This window comes from Panthera pardus, unplaced genomic scaffold (genome assembly GCF_024362965.1).
Source record: "Panthera pardus isolate Hobbes unplaced genomic scaffold, ASM2436296v1 HiC_scaffold_6, whole genome shotgun sequence".
In the NCBI taxonomy this organism is placed as follows: domain Eukaryota; kingdom Metazoa; phylum Chordata; class Mammalia; order Carnivora; family Felidae; genus Panthera; species Panthera pardus.
In genome coordinates, this window is record NW_026526991.1 from 120,029,487 (window position 1) to 120,035,608 (window position 6,122).

At 42.4% G+C, this 6,122-nt stretch overlaps 1 pseudogene; it reads right to left on the minus strand.

The window, feature by feature from the left end:
* Window positions 1-5,248: 5,248 nt before the first annotated feature.
* On the minus strand, window positions 5,249-5,348 carry LOC128775168 (U6 spliceosomal RNA; annotated as a pseudogene).
* Window positions 5,349-6,122: the final 774 nt, after the last annotated feature.

Below are 6,122 nucleotides of genomic sequence, written 5' to 3' on the forward strand. Positions count from 1 at the left end.
AGGTCACGATCTCGCGGTCCGGGAGTTCGAGCCCCGCGTCGGGCTCCGTGTTGACTGCTCAGAGCCTGGAGCCTGTTTCAGATTCTGTGTCTCCCTCTCTCTCTGCCCCTCCCCTGTTCATGCTCTGTCTCTCTCTGTCTCAAAAATAAATAAACGTTAAAAAAAATTTTTTTTTTTTTAATAAAATAAATAAATAAATAAAACTAACAGACTGTGAACTGAGATGGATTTTCTGGTTGGTGACTTGACACCCGCCATGTCCCCAGTGTGCCATGTGGAAGCTAACTGGGATTAGGGCCGTCATGAAGCGAGCTCTGGTTCTCAAGAGGCTGCAGTTCTGTCCAGCTATGCTGTGAGGCCCTGAAAGAGCATCGTGTTTGTGTCCAGTTGCGTGTGAGGGCACCACAGGAAGACCTGGCCTTTATCCCACTCTTGGTGTAAGTGCTGAGTTCAGCAATGGTGGCTTGCGGGTCTAGGATTGCCTCTTTGCAACCACCGTGGCTCTCCTTTCAAAACGAAGGCACCAAGTTGAGACCCATATTTTCTCCTTTTAAAAGTCTTTCAATTTCTCGGGGCGCCTGGGTGGCTCAGTCGGTTGAGCATCCGACTCTTGATTTCGGCTCGGGTTATGGTCTCACAGTTCATGAGTTCGAGCCCCCTGAGGCAGGCTCTGTGCTGACAGTGTGGAGTCTGCTTGGGATTCTCAATCTCCCTCTGTCTTTCTGCCCCTCTCCCACTCACAGGTATGCGAGTGCCTTCTCTCTCTCTCTCTCTCTCTCTTTTTTAATTTTTTTTAATATTTATTTATTTTTGAGACAGAGAGAGACAGAGCATGAACAGGGGAGGAGCAGAGAGCGAGGGAGACACAGAATCCGAAGCAGGCTCCAGGCTCTGAGCTGTCAACACAGAGCCCGACGCGGGGCTCGAACTCACAGACCGTGAGATCATGACCTGAGCCGAAGTCGGACGCTTAACCGACTGAGCCACCCAGGCGCCCCTGACTCTCTCTCAAAGTAAACAAATAAACTTTAAAAATCTTTAGATTCTTGAATTCTCTTCTGATTTCTCAAAATCTGAAGTTAATGACCCTACCCTAACTATAGTCAACTTCCCGAGTATCTACCATTTATAAGAGGTACTTCCTTCCATAAACTAATTTCACTTCCTGTCCTCCCTTCAAAAAGAATGTAAACTCAAGTTTCTGATGAAATCAACCTTTATGTTTAAAGACTGAGGGTGGAAAGTTCTTTCCTTAATAATGTCATCTGTATCATTTCTTTCCCTACTAAGAAAGGGGAAACAATTTAGTGGGCTTTTTTTTTTTTTTTTTTGGTCACATTTACTCTGAATTCATCATAATTCAACAAGGAATAGTCTGACTTACCTTTGAACTACTTACAAAGAAAGGGCTACATAAGTAAAAAAATAAGCAAGATTATAAGGACAACAACTAGCCTACCTAAGCTATGAACTTTCAGCAACTTTATGAGAATACATTTGTTTGCCAATGAATGTTAAAAAATATAAATACATCATTAGTGGGAATGTAAAATAATACAAGCACTTTGGAAGGCAGTTCATCAGTTTCTTAAGTTAAACATATGCTTACCATATGATCCAGCAATTTTCCTCCTAGGTATCTACCCAAGAGAAATGAAAACATGTCTGTCCAATGACCTGTGTCCATGACTTGTACACATGTTCACAGCAGCATTATTAATGAGAAGCAAAAAGCTGGAAACACCCCAAAAGTCCATCAGCTGGTGAGTGGGTAAATAGGTTGCGGTATATCCATTCAATCTGCCAATAAAAAGAAAAGAACTGCTAATACATTCAACAGCGCAAATGCGTCTCAACAGGATCACTCTAAGTGAAAGGAACCAGACACTAAGACTACATATTGTGTGATTCCATTGATATGAAATTTATAGAAGGGGTAAAACTATAGAGACAGAATATAGATCAGTGGTTACTGGGGATGAGGTGGGAGTGGGGACCATCAGCGAATGGGTGTGAGAGAAACTGGTGGGATGATGGCAGTGTTCTAAAGCTGGACTGTGGTGATGATGATTGCACGTCTGTATAAATTTATTTACACTTATCTAGATGCCACTTAAAATGGGTGATTTTTAGGGTCACCTGGTGGCTCAGTTAGTTGAACATCCAACTCCTGATTTCAGCTCAGGTCATGATCCCAGGGCTGTGGGATTGAGCCCCACATTGGGCTCTACACTGAATGTGGAGCCTGCTTGAGATTCTCTCTCTCTCCCTCTGCCCCTGTCCCCCACTGTGCCTTCTCTCTAAAATTAAACAAAAAAAAATTTTTTTAATGGGTGAATTTTATACCATGTAAATTATTAAACCTGCTTTTTATTTTTAATTTTTTAAATTTCTTTAATGTTTATTTATTTTTGAAAGAGAGAGAGAGAGAGAGAGAAGAGTGTGAGCAGGGGAGGGGCTGAGAGAGAGGGAGACACAAAATCTGAAGCAGGCTCCAGGCTGTGAGCGGTCAGCACAGAGCTGGATGCGGGGCCCAAACTCATAAACAGTGAGATCATGACCTGAGCAGAAATCGAATGCTTAACAGACTGAAACACCCAGGTGCCCCAGTAAAGCTGCATTTTAAAAGAAAAAAAAAAAAAAAAACCATAGTAGCAGGAAAAAATAAGAAAATCTCTATCTATTTGCCTTTACAAAAAGAAACACAGAAAGAATAAACCAGAAAACCATGAAGCTGGTTAACTCTAAGGGGAATGTAATGGAAATGCCCCAATATAAAAGAGAGAGCAGACTGAAACAAAGCAGCCTGGTTAGATTTCAAATGAATAGTATAACAACACAGAAGGAAAATAGAAAAAAAGGAAGGACAAGCCGAGCAATGTACAAACACAGTATTTGACTATATGTAACACCCTCGGTTTGTGGTGGGGTAAGAGGGCATGGAGGACATTACAGTTAAATCCTGTACTCTTTTCAGTAGGTTTGTTTTGTATAGAGGCAAGGAGGAAGCAATTCTGAGATTATTTTAGATCATGCAATTGAGCAAATAAGTAAATATATTGTTTGGGGGATCCAAGGTTCTCACCGAAAAAAAAACCCAAAAGCCACGTGCAAATAAGTATGGAAGAGAAGAAGGCAAGAAGAAACCTCATAGGGATAAATGAAATTGAAATTATGAATTCATTATTTCCAAAAAATGTGTCCTCGTGAATATGTACTTATGTATATACAAAAATGTCCATGGATATTTGTACGTGTATATGTACATGTACAAATATCCATTGACTTTCTTGTTCACCCAGCTGAAAAGTACAAGAAGCAAAGATTCTCTGGGAACAATGAGCATACCTCCCACCCAGATCTTGGTGTCTGATACCTTCTCTCATCAGAAGGAACCGAAGGTCTTCCTAGAAATGGCTGAATTCAGGGCTGGGGCAGGTAGATACAACAAACGCCTGGAAAATCTTTTTAGGCCAGAGATTAAGGAAGTACTCAACATGATGAAGGGGGTGGACATCACAAATCACAGGGTTGCAGGAGCACCTGGGGACTCCACCGGCCAAACCTGGGACAGTTAGAGCACCGAAATAATGAAATACAAGAGTGAATTATAAATTACTGAAAAAATAGGTATTTGGGAGTCTATACCTGTGATAAATATGTAAATAGCTGGTGGGTTCCCGCTTAAAGTAGAATACTAAGTGTCAAATGATCAATGAGAATGGAGTTAAATGCTTAACCAACTGAGAGTTGGAAAATAACCATTTTATACCGTGGAAAAGAACCATTTTGCAACCATCGTAGGAAAGACCCATTCAGCAGAAATCAATGGATGGACGTTTTTTTTTTCTTTTTTTTTAAGAACGAGAGAGAGAGCATGCATGAGCAGGGGAGAGGTGGGGAGAGGGGCGACTGAACCACTCAGGCTCCCCCAGGTGGAAATTTTGTTGAGGAACAGGATGTGATTGCATTGACTTAAATCATCTCCCCACAGATTGCATATGTGTGTGTGTGTGTGTGTGTGTGTGTGTGTGTGCACGCCCACATATATGAAGCAGATGAATTCAGTAGGTAGATAAAATGATAACAGTAGGTAAGTCTCGGTAAGCAGTACAGAGATAGTCTTGGTAATATTCTTACTCATGCAACTTTTCTATATTTGAAATAATTTGCAAATAAAAAGCTTTAAAAATTTTTAGTGTTTTTTTTTCTTCTTTTTTATTTCATCTTTTTTTTTTAATATTTATTTATTTTTGAGACAGAGAGAAAGCATGAACGGGGGAGGGTCAGAGAGAGAGGGAGACACAGAATCTGAAACAGGCTCCAGGCTCCGAGCTGTCAGCACAGAGCCCGACGCGGGGCTCGAACTCGTGGACCGCGAGATCATGACCTGAGCCAAAGTCGGACGCTTAACGGACTGAGCCACCCAGGCGCCCCTTTCATTTTATTTTAGAGAGAGACAGCAAGCACAGGGGGGAGAGCAGAGGGAGAATCTTAAGCAGGCTCCACACTCAGCACAGAGTCTGACATGGGGCTCGATCCCATGCCTCTGAAATCATTGCCTGAGCCAAAATCAAAAGTCAGATGCTCAACTGACTGAGGTGCCCCTCCAAAAAAAAGGTTTAAAAATTCAAGGAAACTCTCTCTCTCCCCCTCGCTCTCTGCCCCTTGCTCACCCACACCCTCTCAAAATAAATTTTAAAAAAATCTGAAGAAACGATCTGGAAGTTGTCCTCTGCCTGCTCCCCCGCAACCCCTCTTCCAAGGAGTGGCCCAATGGTAAAAGTTTTGTATGTGTATTTCTAGACATACTTCTTTTTCTTGTTTAAGATGTTAAGTAATCTCTACCCCCAACATGGGGCTTGAATTTACAATCCCAGGATCACGAGTCACATGCTCAACTGACTGAACCAGCCAGGCACCCTCCTAGACCCATTTTTATGCATTTTTTTTCCTATGATAAAACTTACATAACATAAAATTTACTCCGTTAGCCTGTTTTTTTCAATGTTTATTTTTGAGACAGAGAGAGACGGAGCGGGAGCGGGAGTGGGGCAGAGAGAGAGACAGACAGACAGACAGACAGAATCCGAAGTTCTCCAGGCCCTGAGCTGTCAGCCCAGAGCCCCACGTGGGGCTTGAACTCGTGAACCATGAGATCACGACCTGAGCCAAAGTTGGCGCTTAACTGACTGAGCCACGCGGGGGCCCCCATGTTAACCATTTTCGAGTGACCTGTGTTCAGTACAAAAGGGTGGAATGCTTCTCAATTTGCATGTCATCCTTGTGCAGGGGCCATGCCGATTTTCCCCGTGTTGTCCAAGTTTATGTGCTGACAAACTGAGCACTCCGTGCATTTATAAATGTACAGGTTCCAACATTAAAACTGTAGGCATACTGTGCAAGGGAGGAAAAAGAAAAAAAATGAAGGTGAAAGAATGCTTTTCCTAGTCAAACAAAAACAAAACCAAAATTGACACTTGTATGCTGCAAGAATTTTAGGGGAACTTTTCAGGCAGAAAAAAAACGATAACAGGTGGAAATTTTATTCCACGCAAAGGAATAAAGAACACCAGAGATAGTAGAAATGGGGAAGAAAACAAAAACATTCTTTTCTCCTGCTTAATTTCTTTAAAAGATATTTGACCAAAGCAAACGTGATAAAGTGTGTGGGGTTTATAACATATGCACAAGCAAGATGTATGACGACAATTTCACCAAAGACAAGAGGAGGAAAATGGAAGTGTGCTGTTTTAACTACGGGTTTAAGTGCACTGTTCTCACATGTCACGTGAAATGATGTAAGATTATTTAAAAGGAGACTATGGGGGCTCTTGGTTGGCTCAGTCAACAGAACCTGTGACTCCTGATCTCAGGGTTGTAAGTTCGAGCCCCATGTTGGGTGTAGAGATTACTTAAAAATGAAATCTTTTATGGGCACCGAGGTGGCTCAGTTAGTTAAATGTCCGACTCTTGACTTCGGTTCAGGTCATGGTCCCGGGGTCATGAGATCGAGCCCCGCATCGGGCTCCATGCTGAACACGGATCCTGCTTGGGATTCTCTCTCTCCTTTTCCCTTTGCCCCACACCTCCACTTGCACTGCTTACTCTCTCTCTCTCTC